This window comes from Orycteropus afer, unplaced genomic scaffold (genome assembly GCF_000298275.1).
Source record: "Orycteropus afer afer isolate SDZICR_OR568_19922 unplaced genomic scaffold, OryAfe1.0 scaffold00236, whole genome shotgun sequence".
In the NCBI taxonomy this organism is placed as follows: domain Eukaryota; kingdom Metazoa; phylum Chordata; class Mammalia; order Tubulidentata; family Orycteropodidae; genus Orycteropus; species Orycteropus afer.
Window position 1 is genome coordinate 3818058 of NW_006921823.1, and position 16398 is coordinate 3834455.

A 16398-nucleotide genomic window follows, 5' to 3' on the forward strand; every position below is an offset into this window, starting at 1 on the left:
AACCCAAAAAAAGAAAAAGGGAAGAAAAGATGAAAACCTTCAATATCTGGGGATAGGGCACTAAGAGAAAAAAGGTAGAGAAGGAGAATAATGAAAAAAAAAAATGGAAAAAAAAAAAAAAAAAAAACAAGGAACAGGGTTAATGATGAGAAAAAAAAGGAGGGGAAAAAGAGAGAAAAAATTTAATCAGGAAGTGGGAAAAGAGAAAAAAATAAAAAATAAGGTGTAAACTAGGACCTTTTCAGTCATGCAGTGCAGGTCCAGAGAGGTCTTGGGGTTACTGGAAAGCCAAACCTCTTCTTAAGCCCCTGGAATCTGGTAGAGTGCTGTCTCTTTAAGTTGTCTCTAGCTGCTGGTTATGTGTTGATTTGTTTTGTCTTGGTTTTATGGTCTAATATTTTGAAAAGGTGAAGTTGGTGTATTTTATTTTATTATTGATTCAGATGTGTTGGGTCACTCTGCTGTTTTCTTTGTAATGGTGGAGTCACTGTGTGGAGTGTGGATATGTGTTTCTGTTTGTTTTAAAGATGGTTTAGAGTTCGAAGCAGGAGGTTTTATGGTAATTGGCTGAATATGGTTTCTCCTACTGAATGAGTGGGAGCAGAAAGTGGGAACAGAAGAAGGAAAGCTTGGTGTTGCTAGTGTCAGTTTCTAGGGCTTTGCGCAAGCTGTTATCGATGGTGTATTTATTTACAAGACAGTGGCTCAACCTCAGGAAAGATTGCTATCGTTAGGGTGTTGCAACTTTCCACCAGGTTCAGGCATATTCAAAGATCCCACTTCTGAGACCCCACAGGGCCACAGAGCAGCTCCAAGGCAAATCCCCAGGACCACACTCAGCCGTGACTTCTTTGCTCTCCCTTCCCCATCTGCCTGTGGCACTGATGCAATCCTACCAGACTGCTAATGGCTGGCTCTGGAGTTTGTCTGTGATACCGCCCACCTGCGGCTCCAAAAATGCATGCAATTTCAGCTGTGTTGGAGTCAGGGGAGTACCAGCTAGTAAACTGTGGTCCCAATATCCATGGCAAAGAAAAGTACGATGTCTCCCAGTCTGATCCAAGCCCACTTTGTGACCCACTGGGAGAGGAGGGAGCTCACCTTCCTGGCCCAACAGTGAGCTCTCTGCTTGAATCTCAGCAGTGGTGCCTGTGCCCACCTGCACCCAGATGACCCAAATTACTGACAAAATCAGCTGCTGGAGGCAGGTCCCTGACGCTGCCCGCTGGAATATTGGAGTGGTCGCTGGTATGCTGTTATAAGGTGTCTTCCTTCTTGGCTTGGCTTGGGAATCTCAGGTGGCCGCCCTTGCCCGCTAGTCAGTGACTGTCCCAGGGAAATTTCCAATGGCCTCTCTTGGCTGCCCATACATCCTCCGCCAGGTAGCTCTTTCTTATATAATCTCCCTGTGCCTTTCCTCTACTAGTACTTGTTGTTTGTTGTTGTTAGGTGCTGTCGAGTCATCCTTCTCCAACTCATAGCAACCCTATGCACAGCATAATGAAAAACCACCCAGTCCCACACCAGCTCCGCAATCCTTGTTATACTTGAGCCCATGGCTGCAAACGCTTGAGTCAAACCATCTCATTGAGGGCCTTCACCTCTTTTGTCAACCCTCCACCTTACCAAGTATGACATATTTCTCCAGGGAATGGTCCCTTCTGACAACATGACCAAAGTAGGTGAGACGAAGTTTGGCCATTCTTGCTTTCAAGGAGTACTCCAGCTGCACTTTCTCCAGGACAGATTTGTTCATTCTTTTAGCAGTTCATGGTACTTCTAGCATTCATTGCCAGGAAAATCATCAATTCTTCTTTGGTCTTCCATATTCATTGTCCTGTTCTTACATGCATATGAGGTGATTGAATATACCATGGCTTGTGTCAAGCTCACCCTAGTCCTCAAGAAAACATCTTTGCTCCTCAGCACCTGGAAGAAGTCTTTTGCAGCTGACTTACCCAGTGCTATACGTTGTTTGATGTCCTAACTGCTGCTTCTATTGGCGTCAATTATAGAAGCAAGCAATGTGAAGTCTTTGACAACTTCAATCTTTTCTCCATTTATCGTGATGTTGCTTATAGGTCTAGTTGTGAGGATTTTTGTTTTCTTTATATTGAGATATAATCCATACTGCAGACTGTATTCTTCAATCTTCATCAGTAAGTGCTTCAATCATCCTCACTTTCAGCAAAGTTGTGTAACCTGCATATTGCAGGTTGTTAATGATTCTTCTTCCAATCTTGATTCCACATTCTTCTTCATATAGTTCAGCCTCTTGGATTACTTGCTCAGCATACAGATTATTCACTCCCTTCTTGATTTTAAACCATGCAGTGTTCCCTTTCTCTCTTCAAATGACAGCCTCCTGGTCTGTGCACAAGTTCCTCACCAGTCACCAGTGATAATTAACACACCTTGATTGCACATTAAGTATTCTGGAATTCCCATTCTTCTCAATGTTATCAACAATTTTATATGATCGACACAATCAGATGTTATTGCATAGTCAGTAAAACACAAGTAAAAATCTTCCTGGTATTCTTTGCTTTGAGCCAAGATCCATCTGACATCAGCAATGATATCCCTTGTTCTGTGTCCTCTTCTGAATCGAGCTTGCATTACTGGAAGTTCTCTGTTAATATGCTGCTGCAACCATTTTTGGATTGTCTTCAGTAAGATTTTATTTGCATGTGATATAATGATATTGTTTGATAATTTCCACATTCTGTGGGATCACCTTTCTTTGGAATGGGTACAACTGTGGATCTCTTCCAGTCAGTTGGCCAGGTAGCTGTCTTCAAATCTCTTGGCATAACTGAGTGAATGCCTCCAGAAGGGCATCCATATGTTGAAACATCTCAATGGGTATTCCATCAATTCCTGGAACCTTGTTCTTTGCCAATTCCTTAAGTGCAGCTTTAACTTCTTCCTTCAATACCATTGGTTCTTGAACATATACCACCTCCTGACATGCATGAAGATTGACCAGTGCTTTTTGGTACAGTGACTCTACATATTCTTTCCATCTTCTTTTGATGTTTCCTACATCATTTAAAATTTTGCCCATTTGTTGTTGTTGTTGTTATGTGCCGTCGAGTCAAACCTGACTCATAGCAACCCCTCCTTGGGTTTCCGAGGCAGTATCACTACAGAAGTAGGATTGCCCAACCTTCCTTCCGAGGAGTGGCTGGTGGGTTTGAACCGCCAGCCTTCTGGTTAGCAGGCAAGTGTCTTAGCCACTATGCTACCAGAGCTCCCATTTTGCCCATAGAATCCTTCAATACTGAAACTTGAGGCTTAATTTTTTTTTCTAAGTTCTTTCAGCTTGAGAAATGCTAAGCATGTTCTTCCCTTTTGATTTTCTAACTCCAGGTCTTTGCACATTTCATTATACTCATTGGCTTTGTCTCCTCAAACTGCCCTTTTAAATCTTCTGTTCAGCTCTTTTATCTTGTCATTTCTTCCATTTGCTTTAGCTACGCTCCACTCAAGGGCAAGTTTCAGAGTCTCCTCTGACATCAATTTTGGCCTTTTCTTCTTTTTTAGTCTTTTTTAATGACTTCTTGCTTTCTTCTTGGATGATGTTCTTGATGTTATCCCACAATTCTTCCGGTTTTTGGTCACTGGTGCTCAATGTATCAAATCTATTCTTTAGATGGTCTCTAAATTCAGGAGGAATATATTCAAGGTCATATTTTTGCTCTCATGGACTTGTTTTAATTGTCTTCAACTTCAAGTTGAACTTGCATATGAGCAGTTGATGGTCTGTTGCACAATCAGCTCCTGGCCTGGGTTTTGGCTGAATATATCGAGCTTTTCCATTGCCTCTTATCACAGACATAGTCAATCTTATTGTTTATAGCCACAGTTTGTTTTGTTGAGAAAAGATATTTGCAATGCATAAGTTGTTGGCCTTGCAAAATTCTATCATGTGATCTCCAGTGTTATTTCTGTCACCAAGGCCAAATTTTCTAACTACCAGTGATTTTTCTTTGTTTCCAGCTTTTTGCATTCCAGTCACCAGTGATAATTAACACACCTTGATTGCACATCCAGTCAATTTCAGACTGGAGAAGTTGATAAAAATCTTCAATTTCCTCATCTTTGGCTTTGGTGGTTGGTGCATACATTTGAATAACAGTCGTATTAACTGCTCTTCCTTGTAGGCATATGAATGTTATCCTATCACTGACAGCACTGTACTTCAGGACAGATCTTGAAACAATCTTTGTGATGATGAATGCCACGCCATTCCTCTTCAAATTATCTTTCCCAGCATAGTAGATCATAGGGTTGTCAGATTCAAAATGGTCACAACTGGTCAATTTCAGCTCACTAATGCCTAGGATATCAATCTTTATGTGCTCCATTTCATTTTTGACAACTTCCAATTTTCCTAGATTCATACTTCGTACATTCCATTGTCTGATTATTAACAGATGTTTGCAGCTGTTTCTCGTCAATTTGAGTCTTGCCCCATCAGCAATTGGAGGTCCCAAAAGCTTTACTTTATCCATATCAGTAAGGCTGGTTCTACTCTGATGATGCAGCTCATTCCCAGTCTATTTTGAGAGCCTTCAAACCTAAGGAACTAGTCCCCCTGCACAGTATTGGACAATGTTTCTAGGCTATTCATAAAGTTGCAGAGTAATGCATCAGAGAGTGTTTATCTTCTATTCATAAGGTTTTCCCTGGCCAATTCTTTGAGAAGTGGATGGCTTCTTACTTCCTAGTCTGTCTCAGTCTGTAAGCTTCATTGCACCTATGTAAACCTATGCACCATGTGCAACCCTGCTGGCCTGCCTCTTGGAGGTGGGGTTTGTGTCCCTCCCCTTTCCTGGATCCCTGCTGGTGCTCAGTCATTCATCCCCTGCCTTTTCTTTCCCCCACTTTCCTGCCTCATGGGTTTGGTGCCTGTGTCCCTCTCCTTATCTGGATTCCTAGTACTTAGAGGATAAATATGATTTGAGTGTACAGAATTTATTAAGAAAGAATGAAAGAAGACAAGAAAACCACAAGTTGATATTTAACAGTTCTAATAGGAGATATAGGAGCTCTGGTAGCATAGTGCCTAAGGCACTTGCCTGCTAACCAGAAGGCTGGTGGTTCAAACCCACCAACCACTCCTCAGAAGGAAGGCTGGGCAATCCCACTTCTGTAGTGACACTGCCTCAAAAACCCAAGGAGGGGTCGCTATGAGTCAGGGCTGACTCGATGGCAAATAACAACAACAACAACAATAGGAGATATTGTGGACTAAAAGTGAAAACAAAGGGGCAAATCATAAAGATTATATAAACGAAAAATCAACAAGATTAGAGATTGACTGAAGTAGAAGCCAAAGAAAAAAGAACAGTGAAAACTGCAAAATGTATATTGAGAACGATGGTACTTCTGCCAGAAGAGATTAGCAGAGAAAGTTCCTACAGAGAGTTTGAATAAGTACATATACTTGTACAGACTTAAATAACCCCCAACATGTCTATCAAAGAGTTATATTATTGCAGGAAAACAAAGCCCTTTCCCCCTGTTCTGAACAGCCAATAATCACAACAGGTTGAAGAGAGAAAGCAAAAGGTTTATTGAATATTGATACCCATGGAGACAGTGAGAATCATTTCTCCAAAATGCCTGTCTTTCTGAGCTGGAGAATGGTTAGGGCTTTCAAAGGGAATCAGTATGAGATGGGATAGGTCTTAGGAATGTTAATTTTCATTATAGAATGAGTTGTACTTGTCTTGTAGTTTCTTGGCCTTTCTTCTGGTCAGTGATAAAGAAACCATCTCTGGTCCTTCAGGCACCTCACACCTATCTAGAGAGATTAATTCTGCAAGGGATGGTGGTGGTGATATGAGAGTGGGCATCTCCAGGCCTCTCCTTCTGCAGAAATATCTCCATTTTCTCCTTATCTAGGTTGTCCCAGGGCTCAGTGAACAAAGTCCTTTCCCAGGGTTGCCTTGTAATGGGCTATGGCTCTTAACTACAACTGATAGGGGAAAGAATGTTGTTGTTGGTATATGCCATCGAGTTGGACCCTACTTATGGTGACCCCTCCTTGGGTTTCCAAGGCAGTATCACTATGGAAGTAGATTGCCTCATCTTCCTTCCGAGGAGTGACTGGTGGTTTTGAACCTCCAGTCTTCTGGTTAGCAGTCAAGTGCCTTAGGCACTATGCTACCAGAGCTCCCAGAATAAGAAATAGTAAATCTAAAGAGGTCAACATTGGAAACAAAGACTGGCTATACTGGTAACATAGTGCCTAAAGCACTTAACTACTAACCAGAAGGCTGATGGTTCAAACCCACCAGCCACTCCTCAAAAGGAAAGTGGGGCAATCTACTTCTGTAGTGATACGGCCTTGGAAGCCTTGGAAATCCCAAAGAGGGGTTGCTATGAGTGGACTGGACAGCACATAACAACAACAGTACTGTTTTCTGGGATGAGAGTGAGAAGGGAGGGGAGTTAGTCACTAAGATTAGTGTCTACTTTAATACTGCCTGTTAGTTTGTAAAGGTTTTGCATGTTTCAGCGAGAGGCTCCTTCAGCCTTCTATTTCAGCCTTCCTCAATATGACAGCCACTATTCTCAAGATGCCTATAGTTTTATCAGAGTTTACAGAACGTTTACAATGACTTCCAGTGTTTCTCAATTTTTTTTTAAACCGCAGCAGCTTTCTTGAAACAAAATTTTGCTTTGGACAAAAAAAAAAAAAAAAACACTACATTTCAAAGGATGTGTAAGTATTACATGAACATGAGCATTTGGAAATTATCCATGGCATAGAAATATGCATTGCCAAGACATAAATTACAATTACAGATGTACATTACAAATGCACATGTCCATTAAAAAGATATGAAGCTTGCTGTCATTTCATATATTGGTGCATTGCATTGTCCAGTGTAATTCTAAAAAAAAAAAAAAAAAAAAAAAGTCTATTTATTTCTAACCATATGTATTATATAGAAATATTTCAAAACTAATTTTGCTTTCTAAAGATACTTTTATTTCAAGGACAAATCAGTGTCACTTGATTTTATAATACATGTGCATTTAAAGAAGGAACATTTCAAGCATGAATATAGTTTTAAGTAGTAGGCTTTGAAAAACATTTGCATTTATGTTTCAAGATAGGTGTATTTGATAGACAACTTTAAAAGATACAGTTATTTCAAGGCCTAAAATTCATAGATTGTACATTTAAAATACATGTCTTGATTTCAAAGATAAGGGCTCCTGAAAAACATGTATTTCAAACACACAGCATTTTTAAAAGTCTACATTTCAAAGGTATGAATATTATATGTGCATTTCAAAGATATTTGAAAGAAGGCATGACTAGACACATATTTGCTAATATTTCAGAAAGATCACAAGGTTAGAGTATTCAGCCATGTGAAAGAGTCTTTGAAGAGGTTAAATGTGTGGCTCATGGATGTACTCAGTCTTCTTAGAAGAAGCCAAAAGATAAAACAAAATAAAAAAGGAATTATTGTGTGAGAGCTTTTGTTGTGAGAGAGCTTTTGTTTCATGGAGTGAATACCTGTGACATACATGAAAGACTCAAAAAATTCTTAACAATGTAATATTAGCAGAAACAGCCTCTTAGACTGAAAAGGCAGAGAGAGCAAAACAAAAGAAAGCTGTCAGACTCTTAAAACTACAGGCAGGAAACAGGCTGATAAAATTACTTAACTGCAAGCTGCCTTAGTGCTACTTCTCATGAAAAAGAAGGGATGACTCAGACGGTGAAGAAGGGAGCCCAGAGGGCAGAGCTGTAAACCCAGGGGTCAGAGATGAGAGCCCAGAGAGTAGAGCCAAGAATCACAGAGGATTATTCCCAGTCTTGAAACTTAATGTAGCTTTCTTTCCCAATTGAACTTTGAAATTACTTGTTACTAGGGACTACTTTTTCCTTTTATTTTCTCCCATTTTGAACAGAAATATCTATAACTGCTATCTATACCTATCCCACCATTGTATTCTGGGAGCAGATAACTTGTTCCGTTGATTTCACAAATTCTCAGATGGAGAACAACTGTGCCTCAGGAAGAATTATACTGAAAATATGGCCCACACCTAATTTAGATGCTTTAGAAGATAAGATTTGGGATTTGAGGTTGATGAGATTTTAAACTTTGAGATAATGCTGTAATGAGTTGAGAAGTTGGGGGTCTTAGAGATGGTTTTATTTTGCATGTAATAGATGTGTATGTGAGGGAGCCAGAGGGAAAATTGTTGTTGTTATGTGCTGTCGAGTCAGACCTGACTCTTAGTGACCCCTCCTTGGGTTTCCGAGGCAGTATCACTATGGAAGTAGATTGCCCCATCTTCATTCCGAGTGACTGGTGGGTTTGAACTGCCAGCCTACTGGTTAGTAGTCAAGTGCCTTAGGCACTATGCTACCAGAGCTCCTAGAGGGAAAATTACAATAGGCCAAATAACGGCCCCAAAGATGACCATATCCTAATCCCTAGAATCTATGAATACATTCATTACATGGCAAAGGAAAACTAAGGTTGATAATCAGCTGATCCTAGGATAGGATAATTATTTCAGGTTGTGGTAGTTAAGTTTGTGTGTCAGCTTGGCTGGGCCTGGTTGAGTGGCTGGGCAGCTGGATGTAGTATTCTCCATGATGAGACTGGTAATCAATTCCATGGTGGACTCTACTGTGAGCAGCTGAGTAGCTGCCTTAGGGATGTGGTCTGCTACCTGTATAGAAGGAGAAGCCTTGAGGAATAGTCTCTAGCTTGTGGCACACTTGAACTCTGCATGTAGCTGTGTCATTTTCAGCCATGTTCTGCCGACTTTGGGACTTTCAATGGACTTGAATTAATGGCCTGCCCTGTGGTTTGGTAACAACAGGACTATGCCTTTTTATTTGTCAACCTTGGGCTTGTCAGTCTCAGCAGCTAGCAGCTGTCTGAGTGAAGAAAAGCCTCTAGCTTCAGTGGGCTGGGAGAAGGAGGCAGAGCAGAAGCCCAAGGTTGAGGGGCTTTCACTCAGCCCCTAGGGCCTGGCACTTTGAACTCAGACTTAAAGCCTCCAAAATTGTAAGAGAATAAACTCCTGTTTGTTTAAGGCATCCCATTTGTGGTATAGTCTTGTCAGAGGAGTACTAGATAACAAAAACACAGGTTATCTGGGTGGGACCAATGTAATTACAATTGTCTTTACAGTGAAAGAGGGAAGTAGAAGACTGCAGAATCAGAGCAATGCAATGTAAGAAGAATTAAACCTGCAGTTGCTAGTTATTAAGATGGAGGAAGGATGCTATAAGCCAAGGAATGCAGATAGCCTCTAGAAGCTATGAAAGAGAAGGACACAGATTCTCCTCTTAGAGACTCCAGAAAGGAATGCAGCCCTGCTGACACCTTGATCTTAGCCCAGTGAGAATGTGCCAGATTTCCAACTTGCAGAACTTCAAGACAGTAAATGTGTGCTCTTTTAAGCCACTAAGAGCAATTTGGAAGCTCTAGTGATGAAATGCCTAAGGCATTTGACTGCTAACCAGAAGGCTGGTGGTTTGAACCCACCAGCCACTCCTCAGAAGGAAGATAGGACAATATACTTCTGTAGAGATACCACCTCAGAAAGCCAAGGAGGGGTTGCTATAGGCTTTTTTGGTTTCAACAGTAATTTGTTGCCGAAGCAACAGAAGACAAATACATCTTTGCATATCTAAGTCAACAAGAGTGTCACTTGCTGAATAAGGAGTGCTTCCAAAGGTGTCTGTACACCTCTACATGTATAGAGAAACAGCTGCCACATAATTTAAACTTAAAAAAATCTCATTTTTCAAATATTGGAAATAAATTGACCATTTTTACCAATAAGAATAGCTTTTGGTTTCTCTGAATGTGTACACATAAACGTTGGTGATGCAGTCTTTTATTACTTATTCTTTTAAGTAAACCATTAAAAGGAAAGGAAAGAGGAGGGGAAGAAGGAAAAGGGTAGAGGAAGAAAGGGGAAGGGAGGAGAGGAGAGAAAAGGAGGAAAGAGGGGGAGAGGTGGGGAGGAGGGAGGAGAGGAGAGAATCTTAGAGTTGAATTCCTAAGTTCAAATGTTTCATCTTCCTGCCAAATGCCAAAATTGAATTTTCCTTCAAGGGATTCATGCTCTGTTGGACCTGTTTCCATTCTGACAGCTGCTAAACCACTTAGTAAGGGGTTATCATTTTATTCTAAATCTTCGTTATAAGAAGTCTTCAGCTAAATCAATCAAAGTGGCCCTTCCTTAACATTCCTCATCTTTCCTATTCAAATCATTCCAGTAGGTGGAGTTGTTGTTGTTGTTGTTGTGTGCCATCTAGTCAGACTCAACTCACAGCGACCCCTCCTTGGGTTTCCAAGGCAGTATCACTATGGAAGTAGATTGCCCATCTTCCTTCCGAGGAGTGGCTGGTGGGTTTGAACCACCAGCCTTCTGGTTAGCAGTCAAGTGCCTTAGGCACTACGCTACCAGAGCTCCTAGTAGGTGGAGAGAAAATATTTATTGGGCTAAATGTATAAAATTTGCATAAAAAAGAGATGCCATTCTTTTGATTAGCATAATAATGTAGAATTGTTCTGCAAACATAAATGGAGTTGTGAATATGGCAGGATTCTTAGTCTGAAAAGATCATTTTATACATTCAATGACTATAGGATCCAGGACGACTTATGAGAATAAACTGAGAAGTTGCTTTTTATAAAAAAAATGTAGTTTACTAGAGAAACTAAAAGGAACTTTTCTTTGAACATTTTTAATACAAAAGCATAGTTGACAATGATGAGCATTATGTGGGTTAAAATGTAAAATGTGAGAAATACTAGGAAAAAAACTGGTAGCTATAAGTATCTCTAGAACTTTCCAAATTTTTTATGTACTGACAATTATGAATGATTTGTAAATGAGCTTAAGTTACATAAAAAGTGATCAGATATAAAGTGTGCAACATCTTGGTGCTTTTTTTGTAAATCTTCTTCTACCCAGTCATTCAAAACGATGACCAAGAGAGGGGAGAAATAAGAGGAGGGAGATACAGAAGGGTGTCTTTCAGAAAGAAATGTATGAAGTGGCAAACACTGAGACAGAGCAAAAAAAGAAAGAAATGAAAATGAGACAAAAGAGAAAAGACAATGGAGAAATGAATGATGAACCAGTAGCCATATTTATCTCCAAAGTGTAGATTCCCATTTGGTGTTGATACACTTTTATGGATTTTCCTTCAAAAAGTTATGTTGAGGTCTGTATTAGAGCTTAAATTCTAAAGTAATTGGTTTATGGAAGGATGCAGTCTTCAGCAGGAGCCCTAACTCCATTTTGAGTCTTGGCATAAGTTCAAACACCATTTGAATTCTTTGTGATCATTAAACAAATAATGTGGCTATGCTTAGAGAAATCCAGCATAAATCTAAACCAAAACTAAACCCACTGCCATCAACTCAACTCCAGCTTATTATCAACCCGCATTGGATTTCCAAGATGGTAAATATTTACAGAAGTAGAATGCCCCATCTTCCTTCCTTGGAGCAGCTGGTGGGCTTGAACAACCAACCTTCTGGTTAGTAGTCAAATTAAGACAAGCAGGGAATTGGAGGAGCCAGGTCAAATAAGTGGAACTCTGGTGGCATAGTGGATAAGGCACTTGACTACCATTCAAACCCACGAGCTGCTCCGTGGAAGGAAGATGCAGGGATCTACTTCAGTAAAGATTTACAGCCTTGGAAAACCCAGTGGGGGTTGCTATGGGTAGGAAACAACTCAATGGCAATGAGTTTGCTGTTTTATTTTTTTTTCTTTCTTTTTGGTCAAACAGGCCCCTGACCCAATACTCTAGGAATTTAAGCCTACATGCAGACCACCACATACTTCTTACTGCTGGCTGGTGAGCCAGGCCCTTAGGCAAGATAAGAAATTATATTTCAAAAGACCCCACAAACTTGACCATAGTAAAATGCTGATTAACCAAGGAGTTGTCTGTCAAGTACCTCACCAGGTACAGAACATGCATCTTGACAAACAAGGTGACCTTCCACCAGAGACAGTCAAGAACAAGAATCCCTTGCTGGGACTCAAACCAGGGTCCAGAGACATCATGTGTGCACAATATCCTAGAATAAGTCATGGAAACATCCCAGAAGTCTTTGTGACAGGTTCCATCTTTGTTCTGACAGCCAGAACATCCATCTTAGCTGTCTCCTGCATGTGCATCTGATCTTCATAACCCCATCTTTTTCTTGGAAATCCCCTCCCATCATATGAATAAAGATGATGAATTACTCCTGTCTAAAACTTTTATGGGAGCCCTGGTAGCGTAGTGCCTAAGGCACTTGACTTTTAACCAGAAGGCTGGCGGTTCAAACCCACCAGCCACTCCTTGGAAGGAAGGTTGGGCAATCTACTTCCATAGTGGTTGTTGTTGTTGTTGCTTTTATGTGCTATGGAGTCAGACCTGACTCATAGTGACCCCTCCTTGGCCTTGGAAACTCAAGGAGGGGTCACTATGAGTTGGGTCCACTTGACAGCACATAACAATGACTTAAAAAAAAAAAGTTTATAAACCCTAGGAAATCCTTTGTTCAGTGAGAGACTGGAGGCTGAAGCCCCTCTCCATCTCTCCCTCATAAGTCCCTGCTTTCTACCTTCTCTTTTACAAACTATGGTTTGTGTGGACATTTTGCCTCTCTTGTTCAATTCTTTATCAGTAGAGGGCAAGGACCCCTGCTCAAGGTCTCAGGGTCCCCAGTAACAAAATGCCTTAGGCACTGCATCACCAGAGCTCCTTAGGGTAAACCTAAGGAAGGGCACTTTGCCCTCAAGAAGAGTGTGATGGAAAGTAGATTACAATACCCAGGCAAGGCCAGGGAGGGGCAGTTTTGCTCTCAGGCTTACACAAAGAACCAAGGAACATGCCTAGTTGTGTCCTTAATGATTTACCAAAAATAGCTGCAGGTTATCTAATGTAAGTTAAAATTTAGGATCCTGGTGACAATGACCTGGGCCACATGGTCATGAATATCCATGACCATGACATATCCAGGTGGACAAGTGGCAGAACCAATCCTGTAACCTTTTTTTAACTGCAATTGTATGCATATCCCAAATTGTATGCATATCTTCCTGCTTCTATAGTCCTGCCAGTGACAGTGATAAACTGACCTGTTATCATATATAATTAGCCCCATGGACTTGAGTCAATTCCGCCAGTATAGGTTGGACTTCTTCCTTCAATACCATTGGTTCTTTATCATATGCTACCTCCTGGAATAGTTGAAAGTCGAGCAATTCTTTTTGATTCATCTGTATTCCTTCCATTTTCTTTTGATGTTTCCTTCATCGTTCAATATTTTGCTCATGTTGTTGTTAGGTGCTGTTGAGTCAGCTCCAACTCACAGTAACCATACACACAACAGAACAAATCACTGCCCAGTGTTGCGCCATCCTCACAATGCTTATGTTTGAGCCCGTCATTGCAACCTATATATTAATCAGTCTCATTAAGGGTCTTCCCCTTGTTCACTGACCATTTACTTTACCAAGCATGATATCTTTCTTTAAAGATTGGTAACGTTTGACAATATAACCAAAGTAGGAAAGATGAAATCTGGCCACTCTTACTTCTAAGAAGCATTCTAGCTGCACTTCTTCCAGATAGATTTGTTCATTCTTCTGACAGTCCATAGTATTTTCAGTATTCTTCACCAACACCACAATTCAAAGGCATCAGTTCTTCTGCTGTCTTCCTTATTCGTTGCCCAGCTTTCACGTGTATGTCAGGTGATTGAAAATACCATGGTTTTGGGCAGGAATACCTTAGTCTTAAAAGTAATGTCTTGACTCCTTAACACTTTACAGAAGTCTTTTGCAGCTGATTTGCCCAGTGCAATACAACATTTGATTTCTTGACTGCTGTTCCATGGGTGTTGACTGTGGATCCAAGTAAAATGAAATCCCTAACAACTTCAATCTTTTCTCCATTGATCATGATGTTGCTTATTGGTTCATTTGTGAGGATTTTTGTTTTCTTTATGTTGAGATGCAATCCATACTGGAAACTGTAGTCTTTGATCTTCATAAGTAAGTGCCTTAAGTCATCTTCACTTTCAGCAAGCAAGGTTGTGTTATCTGCATATGGAAAGTTGTTAATCAGTTTTCCTCCAATCCTGATGCCCTATTCTTCTTCATATAGCCCTGCTTTTCAGATTATTTGCTCAGCATATGGGTTGAATAAGTATGATGAAAAGAGACAACCCTGACTCACACCCTTCCTGATCTTAAACCATGTGATATCCCTTTGTTCTGTTTGAAAAATAGCCTTTTGGTCTATGTACAGGTTCCTCATGAACACAATTAAGTGTTCTGGAATTCTCATTCTTCACAATGGTATCTATAATTGGTTATGATCCACACAGTCAAATGTTTTTGCATAGTCAACAAAATACAAGTAAACATCTTTCTGGTATTCTTTGCTTCCAGTCAAGATCCATCTGACATCAACAATGTCCTCGTTCCACACCCTCTGCCAAAACCAGCTTGCATTTCTGGAAGTTCCCTGTCAATATACTGCTGTAACTATTTTTGAAATATCTTTAGCAAAATTGTATCTGTGTGTGATATTAATGATATTGTTAAACAATGTCCATATTCTGTTTAGTCATCTTTATTTGGTATGGGCACAGATATTGATCTCTTCCAGTCAATTGGCCAGGAAGCTGTCTCCGAAATTCTTGGCATAAACAATTATCTCCAGCATTGCATCCATTTGTTGAAACATCTTAGTGGTGTAAAAAGGGAAAAGAGATCCCAAATTCAAACAGGTTCAATAGGGACACTTTTATTAAACCTTGTTGTTGTTATGTACCATCATCAAGTCAGACCCAACTCATAGTGACCCCTCCTTGGGTTTCCAAGGTAGTATTACTATGAAAGTAGATTGCCCAATCTTTCTTCTGAGGAATGGCTGGTGGATTTGAACCACCAACCTTCTAGTTAGCAGTCAAGTGCCTTAGGCAATATGCCACCAGAGTTCCCTTATTAAAAACCTTAGCAGAACAAAGACAATCATCCAGGATAAGGGAAACCATCAACATGTACACAGTACAGAAAGCTGAATGGAGTCCACTGAGTCACGGCCATGGGGCTAGTTATATATGATTGAAAACAAAAGGAATCATCACAAAGTCATGTTTGGAAGCAGATTGATTCATCATTGTTGTAGACAGGTCTACAGAAGTGGGGAAATGACCATGATTGGGATACATACATAATTGAAGATAGAAAAGGATTACAGGATTACCAGCTTTGACCATCTGGCTAGGTGGTGGCCTGTATAGGACTCATGACAATACAGCCTGAGTCATAGCCCCAGGTAGCTACAACCTTAATTAAGGACCTCAAACTTAATTTAAATTAGAAAAGGTTGCACTCAGGAAAGTTCCCTACTTCTGTGTGTGAGCATAATCTTCTTTCAACCACACTCCTCCTGAGTGCAAACTGCCCCTCCCCAGGTTTGTCCTGGAACTTGTCTATGCATAGCCACAATGCTGACGATCAGAAAGAACTCAACTAGCTTCTGAATTTACGCCAAGACTCAAAATGAAGTTAAGGTTCCCATTATAGACCACAGCCTTCCATATACCCAGATTAGAATTTAATCTCTAATACAGTGGGTATATCTATTCCTGGAGTCTTGTTTATTTATTTATTTATTTTTTGCCAATTCCTTCAGTGCAGCTCGGACTTCTTCTTTCAACACCATTGGTTCTTGATCATATTCTATCTTCTGAAATGGTTTGATGTCGATCAAGTCTTTTTGATATAGCTATTCTGTGTATTCTTTCCATCTTCTTTTGATGTTTCCTGTATCATTCAATATTTTGCCCATACAATCCTTCAATATTGCAGTTAGAGGCTTGAATTTTTTTTTCAGTTCTTTCACCTTGAGAAATGCCAAGTTTCATAGGCTAGGTTCTCTAGAGAAGCAACACCAGTAAAACTTATATAGATGTATATATAGATGTATATATGTATGTGTATAGGAGCTCTGGTAGCACAGTGCCTAAAGCACTTGACTGCTAGCCAGAAGGCTGGCGGTTCAAACCCACCAGCCACTCCTCAGAAGGAAGATGGGACAGTCTACTTCCACAGTGATACTGCTTCGGAAATCCAAGGTGGTGTCTCTATGAGTCGGGTCCGACTTGACAGCACATGACAACAACATCATGTATGTGTATATAATATATACATATATATACGTACGTACACATATATGTGTGTGTGTGTATGTGTATATATATATATATATTTATTTATTTATTTGTATATGTATACCTAGAGAGAGACAGAGAGAATTTTGTCACAGGGAAATGGCTCACACAATTACAGTGGTTGTTGTTGTTATGTGCCGTC